Source organism: Lynx canadensis, chromosome E3 (genome assembly GCF_007474595.2).
Source record: "Lynx canadensis isolate LIC74 chromosome E3, mLynCan4.pri.v2, whole genome shotgun sequence".
In the NCBI taxonomy this organism is placed as follows: domain Eukaryota; kingdom Metazoa; phylum Chordata; class Mammalia; order Carnivora; family Felidae; genus Lynx; species Lynx canadensis.
In genome coordinates, this window is record NC_044318.1 from 4,928,742 (window position 1) to 4,951,173 (window position 22,432).

Below are 22,432 nucleotides of genomic sequence, written 5' to 3' on the forward strand. Positions count from 1 at the left end.
GATCTCAGTATAAACGGTGACATTCATGACTGGCTGTGGTGGGGGATCGCCCACCCTCCCCTGTAGCTGCTGAAATTGAGCTGTCAGATGAGGAAGATGAAATGCTACTTTGTTCTATGGCTTGAGCTCCCAGAGGCAACGTTTCCAGGTCATTTGACATTAGTTCAGAGAATGGGAAAGTATTTATCTTTTTTTCTTTTTCTCTAAAACTTAAAAAAAAATGTTTTTTGTTTGTTGGTAAGTAGGAAATGACAGCCTCTTCAGGACAGCTGCCTGCATGTTTGAGGGGAGATGTTTACCATGGTGGCAGGTGGTGCTCAGAGAGGAGCCGGCTCTACGCCTCCTGGGAGTATCAGGCACTGTGTTCTGAGCATCAACCCTGAAGTACCTTTCATACTGATAACATTGAAAGCAGTGTTTCCTAAAAGAGTGTTCCTTGGGATATTAGTTGCACAAGATGCTCCAGGGAAAGAAGGATGCCATGAAAAATTAGGTTTTTTTTTTTGTGGCCAAATAAGTTTGAGAAATACTACCTATTATATTTATCTGCCTCCTGTGGACACACATCCATATTAGTATTCTAAGGCTCCGAGGACTCCTATAGGCAAGAAACCTGTTCATCTTTGGTTAAGCTAGAATTTTCCAAATTTATTTGATTTTTTTTTTGAAATTTTCAAAAAGATTGGCAAATACAAACTCAAAGTTAGACATTTTACAAGGCCCATATATGAGAAACACAATGATGAGTAAGGAAGCTGGACCTGTAGTAGCCTCATTGAGCTTATAGATAAATAATAAACAGGTAACAAACCAGTGAATAATTGTACATTGTGATACATGATATGAATGCATAAGCAGGGAGCTCTAGTGTGGAATATTGGGGGGGGGGGTAGATCTGATGGAGGCCAGGGAGGGCCACTTCAAGAAGACAACTTGTAGTTGAGAAAGCAAAGCATGAGAAGGAGGCATCCATGTAAATTACGGGAGAAAGAGATGGGAATCATGGACAAAGGCCCTGGAGTATCACCCCCTCTTTGTTCTAAAAAACACCATTTCCTTTGGTAAACTATCTTGTGACCAGAGAAGCTCCTAAGCTACTTACAAAGGGACTGGTACACCGTATACCATCTAAGTAGAATTGGTCCCCTTCCTTCCCTTCTCAAGGGGATTCTCAACATGGCCATCAAGAAAGATCGTGGTCTTGAGCAAATTCCATGGCCCTGTTCGTGCATCATCTCAGACTTGCTCAGCAGTGTGTGAGGTGTGACTCTTACGTTGTTGGTCCCCAGACAGTGGAAAGGGTCTGAGGGTCTGTTTTTGTAGCTCTCTGGCCAAAGTCCCCAGTTCACATCAAACTGTACAATTTGGAATCCATTGGAGGAGAAATAACACAAGTGGAAAGGTGTGAGATCTCTAGAGTAGGAGTTCTCAGACATTAGTGTATGAAAAAGACACCTGGAAAATTTGTTAACATGCAACAGTCCATGGGGCCCCCCCTCAACCTTATTCCCAAGTCTTACTTGGGATGGAGACTTACTGATTTGCCCCACAACCCACACCTTATTCTGGTCTGGGCTTGTTGAGGCACACTGTGTATATTTTTTGATTTATAAACTCTTTTAGTTACATCTTAGGGGCCATAGTAAACTTTGATTTAGAAACCATTTCTTTTGTAATCTAGTGTTGCTATGATCCCCCAAATCTGAAATATGGCAGCTGGTGGTACAATAAATCAGGAAGCAGACTTATTTATGTGTTCTTAAAACAAGAAAAACAAGGCCACAGAGTTTCAGCGGGAAAATAAAACCCACACCACTGAGAAGCCCCATCAGGTTGGGGCTTGGTCTTCTGGGGCATTGGTCCACACCTTGAACCTGGTTCAATTCAAAAGAGAATTCTCCAGCTGTGATCTTAAGTCTTTGCTTTTCCTGGAAGTTGCTCTTTCAGTTCTCTCCTTTTTTTTCCTCTGTGGAATATAAATAGACTCTTGTCTTGTTCCTAAGAAGAAACATTCTCCTTTACCCAGAATCTCATTCTTGCTACTCATCTTTTCTTGCACAACCATAAAACTCTTCAGTGTTGACCACCCTTGTCATACTGCTTCAGGAGTAAGCCAGCTTTTTGATATAGCCTCCAAGCCTCTGTGTAGACTAGCCCTGTTTACCTCTCTAGGTTGGCATCTTAAACTCTCTTGCTTGCTGTACTCCAGCTATACTTAAATCCTTTGATTCTGCCATCTTCCCATGTTGTGATTTTAACAGGATCTCTTTGTGTCTAGATGATCATGTTTGTTTATTGCCCGTTTCTTTTGTCTAGAATGAAAGCTAGTGAATTTAGGAATCTTGTCTGTCTTGTTCCTTGCTATATTCCAAGCATCAAAAATAGTACTTATGTAAATGGCTAATAAATATTTATTATTTAAATGCATAACTTCCTTCTCTTTCTTCTGGGTATTTGCATATGCTGTTTCATTTGCCTGACACTTTCTTCTCTCATCCCTTCCATATGCACACTTTACCTGCTAACTCCTACACATCCTTAAATTCTCAGCTCATATGCCCCTTTATTCAGGAAGCACTTTGTCATTGCCTCCAGGAAGGATTACTTGACTTCCCAAGTTTGTACTGTGTATTCCCAGAGTACTTATCACACTATTTTACAGTTACCCATGTATTTGTTTTATTTCTGTGTGGACTGTAAGCTCTAGGAGGGTGGGGGTCAGATTCCTGTATGCCTTGGAATCTAAGCCTCCCTCCCATGAGGTCTGACATTGTGCCTGGTAGGTGTGCGGTAAACATTTATTGAATAAGCGATTTTTACCCCCTCTCTCTTCTCTCATTTTTACCAAACATCTTCCTTTAAATGTGGCCTATACTCCTAGTCTTCTTTTGTCTCATCCTACTGCAAGCAGCATGTTGGGCCTCTGCATTCCATGCTGCCAAACCCAGCAGATTGTCTGTAGCCCTCATTTTATTTGTCCTCCCTGTGGCATCTAATACTGCCAACCTGTCCTCCTTGACACTCTGTCTCTAATGGTAAAACCATGGTGCCCACGTCCTGCTGCAAGATGCAGTGCAATGAGGAGGTGTTGGGCTGGCAGATAACAGAGAGCTTTGGCTGTCTGGGAAACCCCTGTAGCATGAGGAAGGAATAGTGCTGACACCTCATGCAAAGAAAGGGGCTTTGCTTTCATAAAGTCTGTTTAAAAATAATTTTGGGGTTTATAAAAACACTATAACCATCTGAATCCTTAGGGCAGGAAGGGTAGAAAAGTGGATAAAAGCGGCTCGCTGCCTGATCTTTAGTCCTTGGGAGGGGACTTAGACATGAATATTTCAAAGAGATCATGAACATTTTACTCTATGGCCCAAGGTCAAAATTGAAAAATTCTTAATTCTGTATTTTGAATACCAGATAGTGGGAGACAGACCTATTCCTCCTTTCCTGCCTTCTAGACACTTCTGGAACAGGTCTGTTTAACAGAGGCATTCTAACTCAATTAGTTGGAAGAAAAAGTACAAAAGAAAGCCATTATGCAAATGTCAGGCCATGTGAAAAACCAAGAAAACGGTGACAATATAAGCTGTTGAATACATTTCCAATTCAATTTTAATATTGGACCTTTGGGAGTTCTTGGGTGGCTCAGTCGTTTATGTGTCTGACTTCGGCTAAGGTCATGATCTCATGGTTCATGAATTCGAGCCCTGGGTCATGCTCTGTGCTGACAGCTCGGAGCCTGGAGCCTGCTTCAGATTCTGTGTCTCCCTCTGCCCCTCCCCCGCTCTTACTCTGGGTCTCTCTCTCAAAAATAAACAAACATTAAAAAAAATAAAAGTTAAAAAAAGTAAGACCTTTGTAAGATCATTATTACCAATAATATGCCCTTATGCTCTTGATTCTTTTATCTCTAAGAGGGTCACCAGTCCTCTCTTCTGGACCTCTGCTCCCCTTTTCTGGGGTGGGAGGTTGCTCTACCCTCATAGGTATTTTAGTAGAAAAAAACATTTTTTTTTCCAAATGTGTCCCATCTGTTGGGAAAATTGAGCCCACCCTATATAATTCTTTCTAAGAACTCATTCCACCTATCATTTGTTCACTCACTAATTAATTTATTCACTCATCACTCAGTATGGTGCTATGGATATAAGGACTGGGAAGATGGTCTTTTATTGGCTTTTATTTTCAGAATAAAAAGCTTTGCAATGCCCAGCACTAATTTTGTCTCTAGCTCAAAAGCAAAGTTCTTCTTGAGCTCATGGCAAGGTTAGAATGACCTCTCATCATTCAGGAAAAAGAAAGATTTGATTGAACAGATTTATTTCTGTTCCATCCAAGTTTATTTCCGAGGACACCATCCGTGGCCAAGTGTGGTAATTGGGGATCTGCAGTGATATGTCAAGTAGGACCGGAGGCTCTAGCAATTCTACTTTGAGTCTGTGAAGGCTGCCTTTTTCCTAGATACTGCAACTGCCAGGGTCAGGACTCCATGAAAGAACCTCTTGGTCTTACCACCTTTGGTTATACAGTAGACCCAGGCCCTGATGCTAGATTCTGCCAGGAGCCACTGTGAGATCAGCAGAATGTATAGAGCAATTTCTTGGGGTTAGGAGGAGAGGAAATGGAGACAATGGTAGGGGAGAAAACCTCAGGGGGAGACACTCTGGCACCCCTGGCCTCATTTTCCCTGGGCAGATAAGAGGGTCCTCAAACTTACACGTGTTTGGGAATCTTCCTCAACCTACCAGAGAGCTGATCTAGCAGACAGCTGACTACATTCCCTTGTTCTTGTTGTGGCTGCCTCTCTGCTATAGCTTTTTGCTTTTTAAGTAACATTTTCATTGAGATATAATTCACATGCCATATAATTCATCCACATAGGAGTACAATTCAGTGGTTTCCAGTATATGCACTGAATTGTGCAAGCACCATCACAGTAGTTGTAGAACATTTCTGTCAATCACAAGAGAAACCTGTACATTTAGCAGTCACCTTCCATTTCTCACCCCCTCCCTAGCCTCTGGAAACCACTAATATTCTGTGTGTCTCCTACAACTTATAATTGTGTGTTCACTTGTTTGTTTTTACTTCCTGTCACTGACACGAGACTGTGAGCTTGATGTGGGTAGAAGCGAATCTGTTTTATCCACCAAAGTACACAGCACACATCTGTCTAGTAGAGAGTTTCTTCTCCAACCTCGCCCTGTACCATGTCACCTCTGCTACTTGATATTGTTCACTTCCTGGATTAATTTTTATCCCCACCCCCTGAATTTGTCCTTCTAGCTCTCTTGTTGGATTATCTCACTTCTTTAGTAAGAAAACATAATATATTTTACTTGAATAACATGTCTGTATTCTTTTTCCAGCTTTATTGAAACATAAATGACATATAACATTGTGTAAGTTTAAGGTGTGTAGAGTGTAATGAGTATATGTAGGTGTATTGTGTGTGTGTGTATATATGTATATATTTATATGTGTGTGTGTGTGTGTATATATATACATATATATATATATATATGTATATATATATATAAAGATTGTCACAGCAAGGTTAGTTAACACATCTGTCACTGCACATAGTTACAGTTTCTTGTGTGTGTTGTGAGAACTTTTCAGAAGTCTTAGGAACTTTGAAATACAAAGTACAGTACTGCTATGTATAATTCCTGTGCTGTACATTATATCCCCAGAGCTTATTCATCTTGTAACTGGAAGTTTGTACCCTTTGACCACCTTTGCCCATTTCTCCCACCTTCTGTGTGTTCTTGATGCATGGACATGTCTCTATCCAGTGGCATGGGCTTTTTCTTCTTATTTCTTTCTCATAAGGAAATGAGTCCTTGTTCTCAACTCTGGGTTTATTCTCTCCTTTCTGTGTCCTATGAAGTCACCTGTGGGTTTGCCAAAAGTAAAAGGTGCAATCCCAGCTACCTGTCCCTTAAAGACTAGATTTATTATTTACAACCCCAAGATGATTTGTTACAAGATGCAAACCATACATTTTGGACATAGGGCAGGGTCAAGTATACAGTAAATTTTGGGACTCCTATCCAGCGTTCTTCTCCAGCTACTGTACAGTCATCCTGGTCATTTCACCTCTTAAATAGAAGACAGGTATCCTGCTGATGAGATACAAGTAGATAAGATCATGGCCTTGCAAGCCACAACCAGTTTCTTATATGAATTGGTTATTTAGCTTCTTCAGGTTAAGGGATGGCACTTGAAAGGGTCGCATTCACCCACACATTGTTGTGTTAGGACATAGACAGCAGTGGCTCTGCCCATCGGCTGTAAGCAGGAAACAGTGGTGATGTCAGGAAAATGAGACCACTTGAGTTTTGTTATTGTGACTGAGATACTGAGTGGGAAAGAAACACCTCCCTTATATTTTGCTGAGCTGTCTCTACCTCCTTTATATTTTGCTGAGCTACCTCCATGATATTCTGGGATTCAGAAGGAAACATGGGATGTGCGTGCGTGCGAGTGTGTGTGTGTGTGTGTGTGTGTGTGTGTGTGTGTACAAACCACTCTGCATTAGATTTTGGAAGCCCATTTTCCTCCTTTGCTTCATGACAGTCTATGAAGATGGTAGAGTAAGTGGCTTGGAATCTCTTCTGTAAGCTGTCCTGAGGTATTTTCCAACAGCCAGTCAGTTTAGGTTGGTGTGGAAACGTGAAATAGGATAACTCGTGGGGTGGGGGCCTTAATCCAGCCAAACCTGCTCTTGCTCTTTCCCAGTACTTCCAGTTTTTATATTGATGTTAATATGTTAGCCTACTTGGACTACGTTTTGTCAGCTCTCCACTTACCTTTCACTCATTAGGATACACAAGAGACACATGATCAAACACGTAAATACCCATTCGCAGGTGGCGGCACAGTAAGCAAAGACTATTATGTGTGAGGTGTGTGATGGCATTGACTTTAGATGAAGTGGCTACAAATGAACATTTTGAAGATGGAGTTTAACATGCTGCTGACGCTCTCCTTCTGGTTATATTTGTTCCTAGCTGATTTCTTGATACTGGCTGACTTTTGTTATTTATTTATTTATTTATTTATTTATTTATTTATTTATTTATTTTTGGTAACTTCATTTCCTAGAGATTTCAGAAAAGCAAGAATAAAACAAAGATCAACTGCAATATGGATAAACCGCTTGGATAGCTTGAGAGTATTTTGAAACTGTTTGTTTTTTGTTGAGTATTAGATAGGGAGACACTCACAAATGAGCCACAAGAGAATTCACCTGCAGACACTCCACATCGACTCACTCCCTTCTTGTGTATTTAATCAAATAGCAGTGTAATAAATTAGCGGAGATTCGTTTGGACACCAAATACCAAGTTGTTCTCCTAAGTGACCTGGATTGATTTCTGTGTGTCGCAATTCATCAGAAGGAAGTGGCTTCACCGCTGGGAGTCCAACTGCTCTAACACATTTCTATTCTCACTTTTGCTTTAACCAGCATTGGACATTTGGTTTTCTGCCTTAGATGGTAAGCCTCACAATTAGTGGGACTGGAAATGCCAAACAAAGGCCCTTAGATGGATTGGATTTCCCGGAACAGAAAGGCCTTGTGAGCAGCTGTTGGGAGCCAGATGGAGCCTGTACCCAGGAGAGGACGGATGGGACATCTAACTGCATCCCAAACCCCATGTTCTTGCAGATATATGGACACACATGTCCCCAGGCTGCATCACTTTGGAGTACTTGTGAGTTATAGCACACTTGTCAGATTAAATCGTGATGTTAATAGCTAACATATATCGAGTCTTTACGATGTGCCAAGCATTCCTCTCAGTGCATTACAAGTAGTAACTCATTTAATCTGTACAATCACCCCATGAGGTAGGTATCAGTATAGTCTCCACTTGATAGACAGGGAAAATGAGGCACCCAAATGGCAAGTAACCTTTCCAAGGCTCTATAGTGAGGTGGCGATGGATCAGGTCTTTAAAACTAGGCTTTATACAAAGAATGAGGTCAATTTCTAGGACCTTAAATAGAGAGGAAAGTAGCTCAAACCATAGCAGTGGAATGTTCAGATCAATAGTAGGAAAACCTATTGGATAGAGGGGCTCTGCCCACATTTAGATACAGTCACGATTGAAACCACCCTCATCACGACACTGTCATCACTGTGTTTTGTTGTTTAATTTGTTGTCACTGCGGTTGGAGAGAGAGCAGGTAGCACCTCCAGGGCCATGGGGATAAATGCATACTACTTTGGAATTTGAGAGTTGTGCATGTGATCGTGTAGGGATGGCTGAGGGTCATGGCTGTCAGTTTTGCCATCAGTAGTGGGCTGACGCATTTTGGACACATTGCACGTTCTCCTGCAGTTCCTTCTCTTCCCACCATTGTCTCCTCTGCTGTGCCTCCTCCCTCATCCAGACTCTTCTCCTATCATCCTCTCTGCTCAGGGATGGTCTTAGAACTCATATTTTGAAGTTGATAATTAAGATGTTTATTTTTTCACTAATCCTGCTAAATGACTCAGCTCGGTTTGGAAACTCATGGCACCTCTTGTTCATGTGTCCTCATGAAGGGTTGAAACCTCTCTCCTGGTTTGAATCACTGGTCAGTCAGGGTAGAATATCTCTGGAGCTTGAGTGTCCCCAGCATAGGTGTCCTTGGAGGTCACTGAATGGGCTTTGAAAACAGACCAGTTTGAAACTTGATTCTGATTTGGTCTCACCTGGAGTGAGTCACCTATGTTGACTGATTTTCTGATTATTTCTCTACAAAATGGAAACTTTTGGTAAGGATTAATAAGGTTTAATATTTCTCTTGAGTACAGTGTATATTCTGGCTATTGTACTAGGAACTTAGATTTACCATCTCATGGGATTTTTAAATTTTTTTTTAACGTTTTATTTATTTTTGAGACAGAGAGAGACAGAGCATGAACGGGGAAGGGGCAGAGAGAGAGGGAGACACAGAATCGGAAGCAGGCTCCAGGCTCTGAGCCATCAGCCCAGAGCCCGACACGGGGCTCAAACTCACGGACCGCGAGATCGTGACCTGAGCCGAAGTCGGACGTTTAACCGACTGAGCCACCCAGGCGCCCCTCATTGGATTTTTAGAACAACTCCATGAGGCAGGGTGCTTAACCAATCCCGTTTCACAGATGAGAAGATGGAGGTGTAGAGACGATTAAATCGAGTGCCCAAGGTCAGTTAAATGGTGGAACTTGGAGTCTGTGTGACTCCAAACCCATGTCTCTTAACCACTGAGCATGACAGCGTGGGTATGATATTCAATGAATGCGTTTTTTTTTTTCCTTTCCTCATGCTCCCTCTGTATGATTTTTCTTTTGGGCATGCTGATGTGGGGATGAGAAATAAGGATTATTTTTATCCTCTAACTTCCTTGACATGATTCTTTCTGTTTGAATACATTGGGGTTCACTCTGTTCTGTCCCTAGTAAAAGAACAAGACGTGATGTCAGTCATATTGCCAATCTTATAAAGATTAAATACCCAGATGGGTGGGAACTCGGCAGTTAAGTGAACATTTCCACAGGAGAAATGGGATTTAAACTTTATCAGCCTTTTCATAGCACCAACAGGAAGTGACATTCACAGAGGAACATTTTATAGGGCATGGGACTACAACACCTGGTCAGGCACCTCCTTACCTGCCAAACAGCACAAGCAGGCATCAGAGGACTTTTACTGCCTCTGTTAGTTGTTACTTCCTCTCTGTTATTTTCTTCTAACCCGAAGTTTCTTATATAGCTGGGTTTGTATATGGCATACCCGATGGGTGTGAACCGGAAGGTCTGGTATAGAATCCTGGCTTTGTTTTTTATTAGCTGTGTGCCTCAACCTCCCATTTCCTTATCTATAAAGTGGGGATAATAATCATGGTTTTGAGGTTGAAGTGTGAATTAGTAAATATCATGTCCTTAGAATAGTTCGCAGTCCCTGGTAAGAAGAGTTCAATAAAGGTCAGCCATTTGGCTATTCTGAATGCTTAATCACTGGTCAGGCCAGCTTAGTCTCCAATAGGTAAACTAATGTTGGAAATTAAAAGCAGTTCATATATTATGCTTATGAAATATCCTGGAGACCCTTAAAAGAATACAGGTCAGTTAGTTCAGAACTCTATGCATTAGATATCAACTAGCAGAGAGCTTATTCCTTTTGGCCCAGGGGTGAGGTGGCTTATCTTCAACTTTGATAACTAAGGTACTGGACCCTTTCTTCTTTCTAATAGAAATATTACAAAGCAAAACATGTGACTCTCTCATGGTGTAGCCCAAGAGTTTGTGCTCTTTACTATGTGGTGACTTAAATCAGTGATTGGTTCCGGAGGGGTGTGGTGTCTGGGTGGCTCAGTCAGTTGAGTGTCTGACTCTTGGTTTTGGCTCAGGTCATAATCTCACGGTTTGTGAGTTTGAGCCCTGAGTCCAGCCCCATGTCAGTCTCTGGGCTGACAGTGCAACGCCTGCTTGGGTTTCTCTCTCTGTCTCTTTCTACAACCCTCCCCCCTTCCCCAACTTGTGCTCGCTCACTCTCAAAATTAATAAACTTAAAATAAATCGGTGATTGGGTGGGAATGGCATGGCTTAATCCAAAAGGTTCCATGGAAAGCCAGGACTCTTTAATCAAGTCCACCTTGTATCAGGTGAGGGAGACTTGAACATGGCTCAGAAGCTCCTCACGATTTCTGGGGAGCACCCAGTCATTTATTATTCATATGTTTCTATCATATTTATTGAGTAGATACTGTGTTCCCAGTGCTTTTGCAGGCAGTCTGGACACAGCAGTGAATGTGAGAGACAAAAAAGTCTGTGACCTCATGGACTTTATATTCTCTGGCAGGATTTTTCACTCTTGACACTTTTAACATTTTAGGCCATGATTTTGTGTTACAGGAGGTGGTTCTGTACATTGATGGGTATTGAGCAGCATTATTGGTCTCTAGCCACTAGATGCCAGTAGCAACCCCTGCCTCAGTTGTGACCACGAAAATCTCCCCAGGTGTTGCCAAAGGGCCCCTGGTGGATGGGTAGCAAACCATCTATGTTTGAGATTTATTCTTCTATGGGGAGGGAGATGATACTCTGTAAAGCGGAGGATAATCTATGAGACAACTACCCAGGGGAGAGATGGGGTGCCTGGGGAATGGGGTTGGCTGTTTCATGGAAGGTGGTCAAGCAAAGTATCCCTGAGGTGATATCTGAGCCAAGACAGAAAGAGGAGAGGGAGTGAGCCCTGTGAACATCTGGGGCCAGAGATGTTGGGCAGAAGCAGCGTCAGGTGCAGAAGAATGTGTTTGTAATGGAATTATGGGAAATAAACCCGTTGACCCAATCAAAGGAGGGACGTGGAGCTTCAGAGCACAGTGAGGTGGGGCTTTAATCAAGTTCTTGCCAGAGCCGGTGTCTGATGGTCAAGCACACTCGGTGCAGTTACAGTGGACAATTTATTTCCTAGCATGCAAGTCCCTTTCCTGGTTCCTCCTCAGCTGAATACTACAGTCTTACCCAGATGTCGCCTATGTCCACCTAAGACAAAAAGTAGTCTGATTAGAACAAGTGGACATTCCCTGAGATAATGCAGAGACTGTCAGTCCCTCTTCCCTTTGTTCTTTGCTGCATGCTCATTGCAAAGCCCACAAAAATAAGCCCACAGAATGGAGGCGGGGAAGAAGAACCAGGAAGTGAAGTGTCTAAGGGCTTGGGACTCCATTGTGGGGGGTGGGGTTCGGATATATTTCCAATAGGTTGTCAACCTACTGTTAACTAGATAGCACAGCTTTTATTTGGCATTACTAAAAATGAATCACCTCCCTTATTTCTCACAGAATGAGAAAGAGGAAAAGGTAGTTGGGGGATGAGGGGAGGACGCCAGGTAGATAATGGTGGTAGGGGCTGGAGCCAGGTAGCCTTGTAAGGCCCTTCCTCTGAGGGAGAGGGGAGGTGTTAAAGCCTTTAGGCAGAAGAGTGGCATGACCTGACTTCTTTCCACGAAGGATGCCCTGACCATATGTGCAATGGCAGACTCAGGGAGGGTATTGAGAAGGCTGTTGGAATGATGATGGTCCAGACCATGGTGGTAGACAGGGAGATGGCAAGAAGTGTGGGGCTCTGGTTGTGTTCTGAGGGTCAAGCTGGATGCTTAGGATTTTCTGATGGATTGGCAATGTGGTGAGAGAGAAAGAGAGGCATTAGGGGTGACTTTCAGGAATTTGGAGTGGATGGTAAATAAAGGGAGGGTCAGAGATTCCTGGGGTGGGGGAGGGGTGCACCTGTGGGAAATACCCTGTCCCCAGCCTTGGGTGGGGTGGTGACAACCATAAAAGTGGTTCCTCATTGAAGGGAGCTATCTCCTCCCCTACAGGCATCATAATCCCATTTCATGCTCATTAAAATGGAGGTTCCTGAACCCCATCCAAATACATTGAATCTGAATGAATGGGGGTGGAGCCTGGAAAACTGCATTTTAGTGTAAATTCTAGGGGATGCTCCAGGAATGAATCTTTTCTTCCTCTGTCTGGATTTCTCTCTGGGCCCAAATCTTGACCCCTGTGTTTTCCTTCCCCTCTCCCCTCCCAGGCATCTCCTAAGGCTCCACTGTCTCTGAAATAGGCCTACCCTATGCCACACTGGGTCTATCTTTCAGCTCCTTCATTTTGCCCCTGATGCCATTCTTCTCATGAGATCTTCTGGTTTTAGTCTGTTGTTTTGGGTGGAAGGTTGAGGAACTTCAGCAGGCAGATTTGTAATCTTAGAATCCTAGAATTTTGCACCTACAGGGGACTCCTGAGGGCATGGAGATCCTCTATTTCATCTTTTTTACAGGTGAGGAAACTAAGCCTCAGAAAGCAAAGCAACTTTGTCCAGTCTGACCCAACAATAACACTGCTAATCACCCTTGCCTGAGAAACATACGATCTGATCATGTTGCATCAGAATCTCTAGCCTTCCAGTGCTCTGTGAAGGATTTTCACGCCCCCATTGAACCTGTCTTGCCACATCTCCATAGTTGCTTTTGGTTTTTAACGTAAGAAAAAATGGTATGTGATTCACATTGAGTGTCCATGCTTCTGTAACTGCTCCCCATTTCTGTCCCAATACCTCTGGGAGCTCTGTTTTAGGGAAATGGGGTGGGGGGCGCTTTCGGCAAACTCTTGGAAGTCGTTATTTCATTTTCTCATTTTGCAAGAAAGTGTTGGCTCCAGAAGGGGAAGCTTCACAAAGCCAGAAGTCAGCTGCAGAGATGGTGGCAGCCCAACCACTGAGCCGTGAGCCTGGCTCTTCAAATCCTGCTGCTTGATAAATAGTGTGCTAAATGGATTTTGGCCCTGTCCCCCTGACTAACCAGATAACAAATGGATACTTTAACAACTTTGTGATAATAAGGGTCATTCACCTTGTGGTACAACAGCCTCTGCTGAGGGATTTCGCATTGGGATTGTTTTATTACCTTGGGAGCATATTTGCTTTGAGAAGGGGACATCTTTTCTCACAGTTGTGAGACTTCTTTTACTCTAAAAACATTCTAAATTGCTCTCTCTGAATAGTCTCTTAATTTTAATTCTGAGAAATCACATACTGAGGAATAGGTGAAATGAAGGAAAAGTAAACCATCAAGGTCATCATCAGCATTATCCTCATTGACATCGTTATCATCAACACAGCCACCATTTATTGAGTTAACTTGTCTTTCATGTGCTCTCAGGTGATCGTCCTCACAGCTCACTGTCAGGCAGGTACCACTTGGCTCATTTTATGGATGATACTCCTAGACTGCAGAAAAGTGAAATTCCTTGTTTGAAGCTGTCCAAGTCTGTCTGGGAAATGGAAATTTTGGTACCACATTCCCTGGCAACTCTCTTCCTACCTAATGGGAATGAAACACACGTCCCACATCCACATGGTTTGGAGGTAGCTATCTCAGAGATAAAGATTCCAGAGGCACATGGAGAAGTCAGAAGAGCTGCATTGTGTAGACCAACCCAATAAATAGTCACTTCACCTTCATTGATCTAACTGGGCCAACCACCTTCCTGTCAAAGTAGGAGGAGGAGATCATGATGTCTCCATTTGATAGGGGATGTAACCTCTGCCTGAGCTGGAATGACAGGCCAGAGAATACCTCGATGCCTCATCTTCCCTCATTTTTAATAATAGCATCAAAAGCTCCCATTTATATGAAATTTGCAGCAAATGGATCACCAGTGTTTGCACTTTAGAGTGAGGCTATCTGCTCCTTTGGGCTGGGACTGCTTGGGTATGAGGGCTTTGCAGCAATTTCTTATTCTTTTCTTTTAATTTTTTAAATGTTTATTCTTGAGAGAGAGAGAGAGAGAGAGAGAGAGAGAATCTGAAGCAGGCTTGAGGCTCTGAGCTGTCAGCACATAGCCCGATGTGGGGCTTGAACTCCCTAACCAAGAGATCATGACCTTAGCTGAAGTCAGATGTTTAACCAACTGAGCCACCCAGGCGCCCCAGCAATTTCTTCTTTTGATGGACTTTTCCCTTTTCTCTCCCACTGCTTGTTTTTCTGTTGATTCCAGAGTCCACATCCACCAAGAAAAGTAGTTAAAAAAATTAAAGTGAAAAGCCTCCATCCATCTTTTCAAGGGAGGAACTAAAAAAAAAAATTTTTGTTCATTTTTCAGTACTGTAAGCAGCTTAACTGGATAGTGATAATTTCCCAGATGAATCTTATAAAGATGTGCATCCTGGCCTCTTTCTCTGAAAGATCCTGATGATATTTTCATTAACAGGAGGTAGGAGAAGTGCCAAAGTCAGTTTCAGGTTGGTTTTGGAGATACTGCACATATGCTGACTCATTTATCTCTTCGGTACTTCTCGCTTCTCCATCATGAAGAGTTCCCATCAGAGTCTTTTTCTTAAAGGTACACCTTCTGGGTTGGACATGTCAGCAAGCTGCCCTTTGCTTAAAGGAGATGAGGTGTGCAGTTGCAGAGTTCACGGGGAATAAGAAGCTGAAGTATCTGAGTGCTATAGAACTAAATAAAGGGAAGAGATTTTTCAGAGCATTATTGATTGGATGCTGAGGAGTTATTAAGTTCTAAGAATGGCTTATTACACCACTTGGGCCATGATTAAAGAGGAGTTAAACCACGGATATCCATTGGGAGCCATTTCTATGGTTTAGAGCCCTCTGCCGAGGCTTTTGTCCTCCCAGTGATGCTGTCCTTTCTCCCCACTCCCCTGGTCCCTCACCTCCAGCTTCTCTGACAGAAGACACTGTCAGGACATTTTCCAAGTTGGTTTATCTCTCTTAATTGAACACCCCTAGGAGCCCCGTGTGGGATGTCTTTATCAAATCACACATTTCCCCAAGTTAAAGCAAACTGTTTTCCACGAGAAAAGAGCAGTGTAATTATTTCATGAAGATCTGAGAACAAGCAGACTTGGGATGTAACGAGCCTCCTGTCAGGCTGATTGGCTCTGTAACTAACAGCTTCCACCCTGTGCAGCTAAATCATGGTTTTCCTTCAGATTGGGGGTGCACAGAGGTATGAACCTATTTGGGGAATGGCTTACCCCAACATTGTTATGTGAAAACAGTGAGGAGTTTCACTAGCTAGAATTTAAATGAGAAAAATGGTGCCTTATACGTATCCATATAATTAGCACTCATGAACCCTTTGCACATCCTCACTTTGAAATGGATCATCTGATGTACTGTGCCTTGAACATGGAAAGTGCCCCATAAATGGTTTTAATGACTGTTTTATTACTACAGGTTTGCAGTCCCCTGAGGCCAGGTGTGGTTTGGAGCTCATCATTTTTCAGACTTTAGGAAGGCTATCAGTTGTCCCTGCGATCCATTACATCACGCCTCCAGTGGGACCTGGGGCAACACTCCATAATCAAACACATTAATATTTCTGCAAGAAAGCCAATATCCATACTAAGCGGGATAAATAAATATCATTAGACTGATGAATGGCTGTTCTTTACTGTCAAATATTGGAGGTTTCTTTTGGTTCAGCCTAATATAGAGAATCTTCTATTAGGGGACTTTTTTGCCACCAGATGAATCTAAGTTAGATGCAAGCCAGGAGGTTTTGGGTTTTGAAATTTCTGATGGATGACTTAGACTTCTGCTTGCTCTCATTTTATCAGAAGGCATGTTGGCCTCTGTTCTTTCTGGTAACCAAATGTCACTTGCTGGAGTGTGTGTGTGTGTGTGTGTGTGTGTGAGAGAGAGAGAGAGAGAGAGTGAGTGCACGTGTGTGCGCATAAGCATGTGGAAAAGAGGGTGGAAGAGAGAGAGAGAGATCTGTTTCTGTTCCCTCATCCCTCTTGCATCTCATAAAGGACCTTGGACCCCAAACCCCGCCAGGAAAACCCCATCCATGGTCTGACATTTAGAATTTTATTGACTAGAATGAAAGAATTGTCAATTTTAAAACATGAAAAGCCACTGGGAGATCAGGTGCTTTCTGCAAATATTCCCGCACAGCGGTTCTGGGCATGGGGGGTGGGGAGGGTGGGGGGAGGAAAAAGGAGGAAAGAAAGAAAAGGCTGCCTTGTTGTTTTATTAATTTAGTTCTGACAGCTGTTAGTTCTGAGGCCTTCATGGTTCTCAGCAGATACTAAACGAATCCTGAGGAACCCCTCTGTGAAGCACCAATAATGAGCCATGTAGAAAATGGAGGTTAAATGGAGATGAGACTCCACAGGGCCAGGTTGTTTCCAACCCCACAGCCCCAGAGGTTCAAGCGCATGGAGCACACACATCTCTAATTCTCCAGCGAGGTCAACATGGAGCTCTCCATCTTCTCCTCCAGCTCAGGGAACAGCACAACCAGCTGCCCACGTGTTCCTATAGAAGCTGGGGGGTCCTCCTTTCCTCCCCTCCCTCAATCTCCATACCCTTGAATTCTTCTGTTCTAGGAAGTCATTCCCTCAACACCTTATCCTCCACATCTCTCCTTTCATCTGTAGCATCGGGATTCTTGGATTCCCCTTGCAGCCTCCTGCTGTGTTCACCCATCCACTCCTGCACCCCTAAAGTCCAAAGTGGTTTTCCAAACACCTCTGATCTTGTTTCAACACCCTGCTGCTCTCCAAGAATGGTCAAAGTTCTTAGCATGGCCTCTAAGACCCTGATCCTGTGACTTGTTTATCCTGCTCTTTCTGCTGCCATATGGGCACTGGTTTGATCTCTTAAATGCCAGCTTAGGGCCTTCGCCTGAGTTGCCTGCCTCTGCCAGGATTGCTTCCAGCCCCACTTTTTCTACCACCTTTGATCATCTTTCAGATATTGATGTGCCACCCTGGTCGTTTCCTTTGATGGCACCTATCATACTTAAACGTACCCAATTTCGTAATTACTTCCTTAGTATCTTCCACAACAGACTTTTAAGCCCCGGGAGGGCAGGGAGTGTGCTTCTTTTCTTCGCAGCGGTCTTGCTGGGTCTAGCACAGTGCCGGTTCATGGGGGAACCCTAGCAACATTGAGGTAAGTGAAGGCTGAGCCCAGAGAGGCAGGGAATGTGGGCTTGCTTTTCTGGGTTCCCAGGAACATTGACTGATTGGATTCCACTCTGATCTGGGAGCAGCTGCAGGGACTGATTGGTAATGGAGCTTGTGGGAAAACATCCCCAGCTGCGTGGGTCTCAGCTTTGCCTGGCACCGTTTCTTTGGGATAAGTGCCCACTGAGCTTGCAGATCTTCTCAAGGACTGAGAGAAGTGCCTCCTTCTCCCCATGGTGGTTTAGACTTCCCCCCTTAATCATGCCCGATGCCATGCTGCCAGTACGGCGGGCGTTAGACCAAGGCCAGGGCTGCTCGGCTGGCTTGCTGCCTCCAGCTGGTCCTGCTTCAACACTCGTTATTCTCTTAGGGAGGCTCTTGGCTTCCAAACATCTGCTTTATGTGGGTCTTGAGCCGCCCCCCGCCAAGTGTGCCATCTTCGGGGAGCAGGTGGAAATGTTACCTTCCATGATGTCTGATGCTGCCCCGACTTTGCTCTTGGGGCAGTGCCTCCTGATCCCACTGCTGGCCAACAGGTTGGGGGACAACTACACTCTGGTTTAATTAAAGGTAAATTGGTGGGATTCCAGCCAAGGGCAGCCCAGAGGCAGGAAGCTGTTGAGCAGATGGCATTACATTTATGTCATAACCCATCTTAATGATCCCATTCCTCAAAGGGCAGAGCCTGGAACATTATACATGGAGGCAAGTCCTTCCCTGTCACTTCCCAGTCTTGCAGGGGTGAGAACAGAGCAGAGTTTTTCCTGGGACCAGCCAAGCAAGGGGTATTTCCCTTTATTTCAACTTCTCCTCTCAGGAGGTCTGCAGGTTGGGATGATGCAGGAATATCAGCATGGGCAGTGCTAGGATGGATTTTTTTTTTTTAATGAGATGGAAAGGGTCATCTGTCTTCTTAAGTAAGGTCAAATCCCCATGCTAACAACCCTCAGATTTCATTTGACTGGATCTAGAGGAGGACGGGGAAGGGCTGCCAGGGACTTGGGCTGGCACTTTCCTGACAGAAATGAAAATAGGGACTAAAGCATGAGTTTGATTAAAAATGCTGATTCACACTGTGTACCTCCTATGTGCTAGGGATTGTGCTAGGTTCTGTGAGGAACAGAAATAGGGTTCAGACGCAGGTCCTACCTCAATCAGTTTGTACTCATTAGGAAGAATAATCCATTTGCATGATTAAATGCTTGTTCTTTCCACATAGGTGTGTTGAGTACTTGCTGTGTGCCACTGGTGGCTATGCTGGGGGTAGAACAAAGCATTCATGGGACATGGATGGGACACAGTTATGTGGGGGTGACCATCATCCTGTTATTCATTGTGCAAATAATGCCAATAACTAATACAACGGAATACTCACAAGCTTTAGGAAGTGTCACAATGTACACAGTGCTGTAAGGGTATGTCACAGGGGTTCCTTACTTAGTGTGGTACATTGCAGAAGGCTTCCTGGAGGAGGTGTTTGGATTGCAGACCTAAAGGGCCTCATTTGTAAGATGAGCTAATATCACTGATAACATAATTGTCATATTTATTGGTACGTGCCAGGCTCTGTTCTCCGACCTTTACACGCAGTAACTCATTTACCTTCACGGCAGCCCTGTGGAAAAGGTGCTGTTATTACCCCCGTACATAGGAGTTCCAGTAGCAGAAGGCAACTAAAGACCTTCCCGTGTTGGGGCAATAGGAGGTACAGCTGGAGCTCAGAGTGAGAGAGGGTGAGGTGAGGAGGAAGAGGATGAAGGGTGAGCAGGGGGCAGACCACATGCAAGGCCTGGAGGGCTCAGGTAAGGCGTTTGGACGACTTAGGAACAGAGAGAAGCCGCTGAGCGGTAGGAAGCAATGTGTGCTTCAGGAAAGGAACTGAGGGCGTTCTAATGCAGTCAGTGTAGTTGAAAGCAAAGCTGAGAAACTCATTTGGGGTTTATGCACGACACGGGGATTACATTTAAGCAGCAGTTGTTCCGAACAGAAGGCGGCTTCTAATTGCAGTTGTTCAGCATCGAATCCACATTCAAACTTGCAATTATTTCCCTGTTAAAAGAGCTGACGGTTCCCTCTTCCACAGGGAGGCAGTCTCAAGAGAGCCCTAATCCTGGGGACTTGGCTTACACCCGGGTCCCCTGAGTATCAGACCACATTCCCACGGAGTTGTTCCTGTTGGCGGGCCACAGGGACAGACAGGACGTGGGGCACAGGATAGAGACAAGCTGATGAGGCGGAAGGGCATCTAGATGGATGCATCTAGAGCAGCTTAGTGGAAGGAGGCCATGGCACAGCTTAGCCTAGTCACTATCTCACCTTCTACATAGAGCTAGCAGAAAACATTAACAGTTGCCACAAATTGAGGAATTGATGTGCTCTTATCCCCACCACCACCCTCTTGAAGATGAGGACACAGAGAAGAAAGAACCCGCTATAGTCACATGCCACGTCAAGAGCAGAGCTTACATTCGAAGCCAGGCTGATCTGAGTACAGAGCACAGTGTCTTAACCTCTACACTGTGTTATGTCTCAGGTGGGTGGGAATTCCAGGGAGAAGTGGTGGCTCGTTAAGCCCCAAGTGTCTCTTGAGAGACTCAGAAAGAGGAGCAGGGACTATAGTGACACACACACTCTTCCCTTAGCAGCTACGTGTCCTTGGGCAATTTGCTTACCTTGTCTGGGCCTCATTTGTAAGATGAGCTAATATCATTAACAATATGATTGTCGCATTTATTGGCACGTGCCAGGCTCTATCCTCAGACCTTTACACACAGTACCTCTTTTACCTTCATGGCAGCCCTGTGGAAAAGGTGCTGTTACTATCCCCATTTTATCAGAAGAGGAAACTGAGGCATAGAGAGATTACATGACATGTGCCAGGTCACACAGCTGGGGAGAGGTCCAGTCTGTCTCCTGAGTCACTTAGGTTGTTATAGAGATCAAACGACGCGTTTCACCCACAGTTCTTGCCACAAAACGCCACGTACACAGTAAAAGCCAATACATAGGTTAGGGACATCCACGAATGCTGTTGAACCACTTCAGACTCGGTTTATTTTTTGTGAAATGGGATGATAACAGTTAACAATTCACTAGATTTTTATGATTGTCTGATTTAACATCCTCCTATGATAAAGCTATTATCTGCATTCTACAGATGGGAGAACAAAGGCTCAGGGAGGTGGAGTGAGTTGTTCAAGGTCATGCATTGATTAAAAAATAGAGCAAGATCTCCAATGCTGGGCTGCCTGACTCTAGAACCCACTCTCTCAGCCTGTGCAGTGTAGTGATTCTCTGGTTGGTGCCCTCTTTCATTGCGGATACTTGTCTCTAGGATTGTCTCAGGGCTGCCGTAGGCATTGCTGGTTTCATTGAGTTAGGTCCACATCCCTCTAATCAGCCTGCCCAGTGCCCCGTGCTTCAACTATCTCATTTCTGCATAAATGGCCCGTGGTGTTATGTGGGTCACTGACAACTCCTCTCTCAGGAACCCTGAAGAAATCCTGAGCAGATTGGATAAAAAGCCCTTGTCAGACATCCTAATTTTAGTGTTCTCCCTCGTGATTCCATTCAGGAAGTATTTATTTAACACTTCACTTGTTTTGCCATTCTCCCCGACTTCATCTTGCAAAAGCTCCTGTAATAACCCATGTCTCCTTCACCAGCCCCATGCTGTTCTCGTCCTTGGAAAAACTTGAGTGCTGTGTTCAGCATCTCGAGCCAGAAAAATGTCCGAGTTTCATCGTGCATCACTAATGCTCTCTTTTATCTCCATGCCGCATCTCCTAGCATTTTTGCAGAGACGTCTGTATGTCCTGCTTTCCCTTGTCTCGTTACGTCTCTTTCAGACATTGTTGCCTGTGTGCAAATGGACATTTTTTTGTGTGTGTGGTTTAAGTTTCCTTGCAAGGGCACAGTGATGAAGTGGTATTTCTCTCCCAGAGTGGTTTTTTACCATGCCTCTCAAGCTTCTATTTTCAAAAATACCCCTCACATGGCAGCATGGCCAGGTGGGCTGCTCCCTCCTGAGTGAATATCCTCCCTCAGGTGTCACATGCCATCCATGCTCCCACAGATGGGCTGGTAGGCCATACTTAACTGCACCTCACTCACAACGTGAGGATGAAATTCTCATTGTGTGTGTGGGGGGAACCACATTTCTGCTATCACTCATGCTTGTTTCTTGATTCAGTGAATTGGTAACTCTATTAGACATTCCTGATACAGACTCTATTAATTTTAATGGCTTTTGAGATTAATAGAGGAGGCAACTTCTCTTGATTATATAGATGTATGTCGAAGTCTGTGGTTTCATATATTTATTTTTGTTTGGAAAAAGATATGGTCAACTCACCAAAAAAATGGACAAAGGGATAGAGGTTTGGGTTGGTTGGGATTTATTTCGTCTTTTAAAACCATTGGGGTAAAATTAACATAAAATTAACCATTTTGAAGTGAACGACTGAGTGGCATTTAGTGCATTGACAATATCGTAGAACAGTCATCTCTATCTAGTTCTGAAATACATGCATCTTCCCAAACAAAACCCTGTATCCACAAAGCTTTATTCCCTATTCTCTCCTCTTCCTAGTGCCTTGAAACCATTAGTTTGCTTTTTCTGTCTCTGTAGCCCTCATGCCCGTGCGATAGTACAATATGAGGCCTTTTATATCTGGCTTATTTCACTTAGTTTGTTTTCAAGGTTAACCTGCGTTGCAGCCTGAATCAGAACCTCATTCCTTTCTATGGCTGGATCTTAGTCTACCGCATGGATAGACCACATTTTGCCTATTCATTCATCTGTTGATGGACATTTGGATTGTTTCTACTTTTTGGCTCTGTTTGGGGTTTTTGAACTTTGCAGACATTGTCCCAGATCCATGCACTTAGCTGTTTTCTTTGTGAATATCCTAGGCCTTGATCCACTTGCCTGTCTTTGGAGAGAGCATTTGGAGG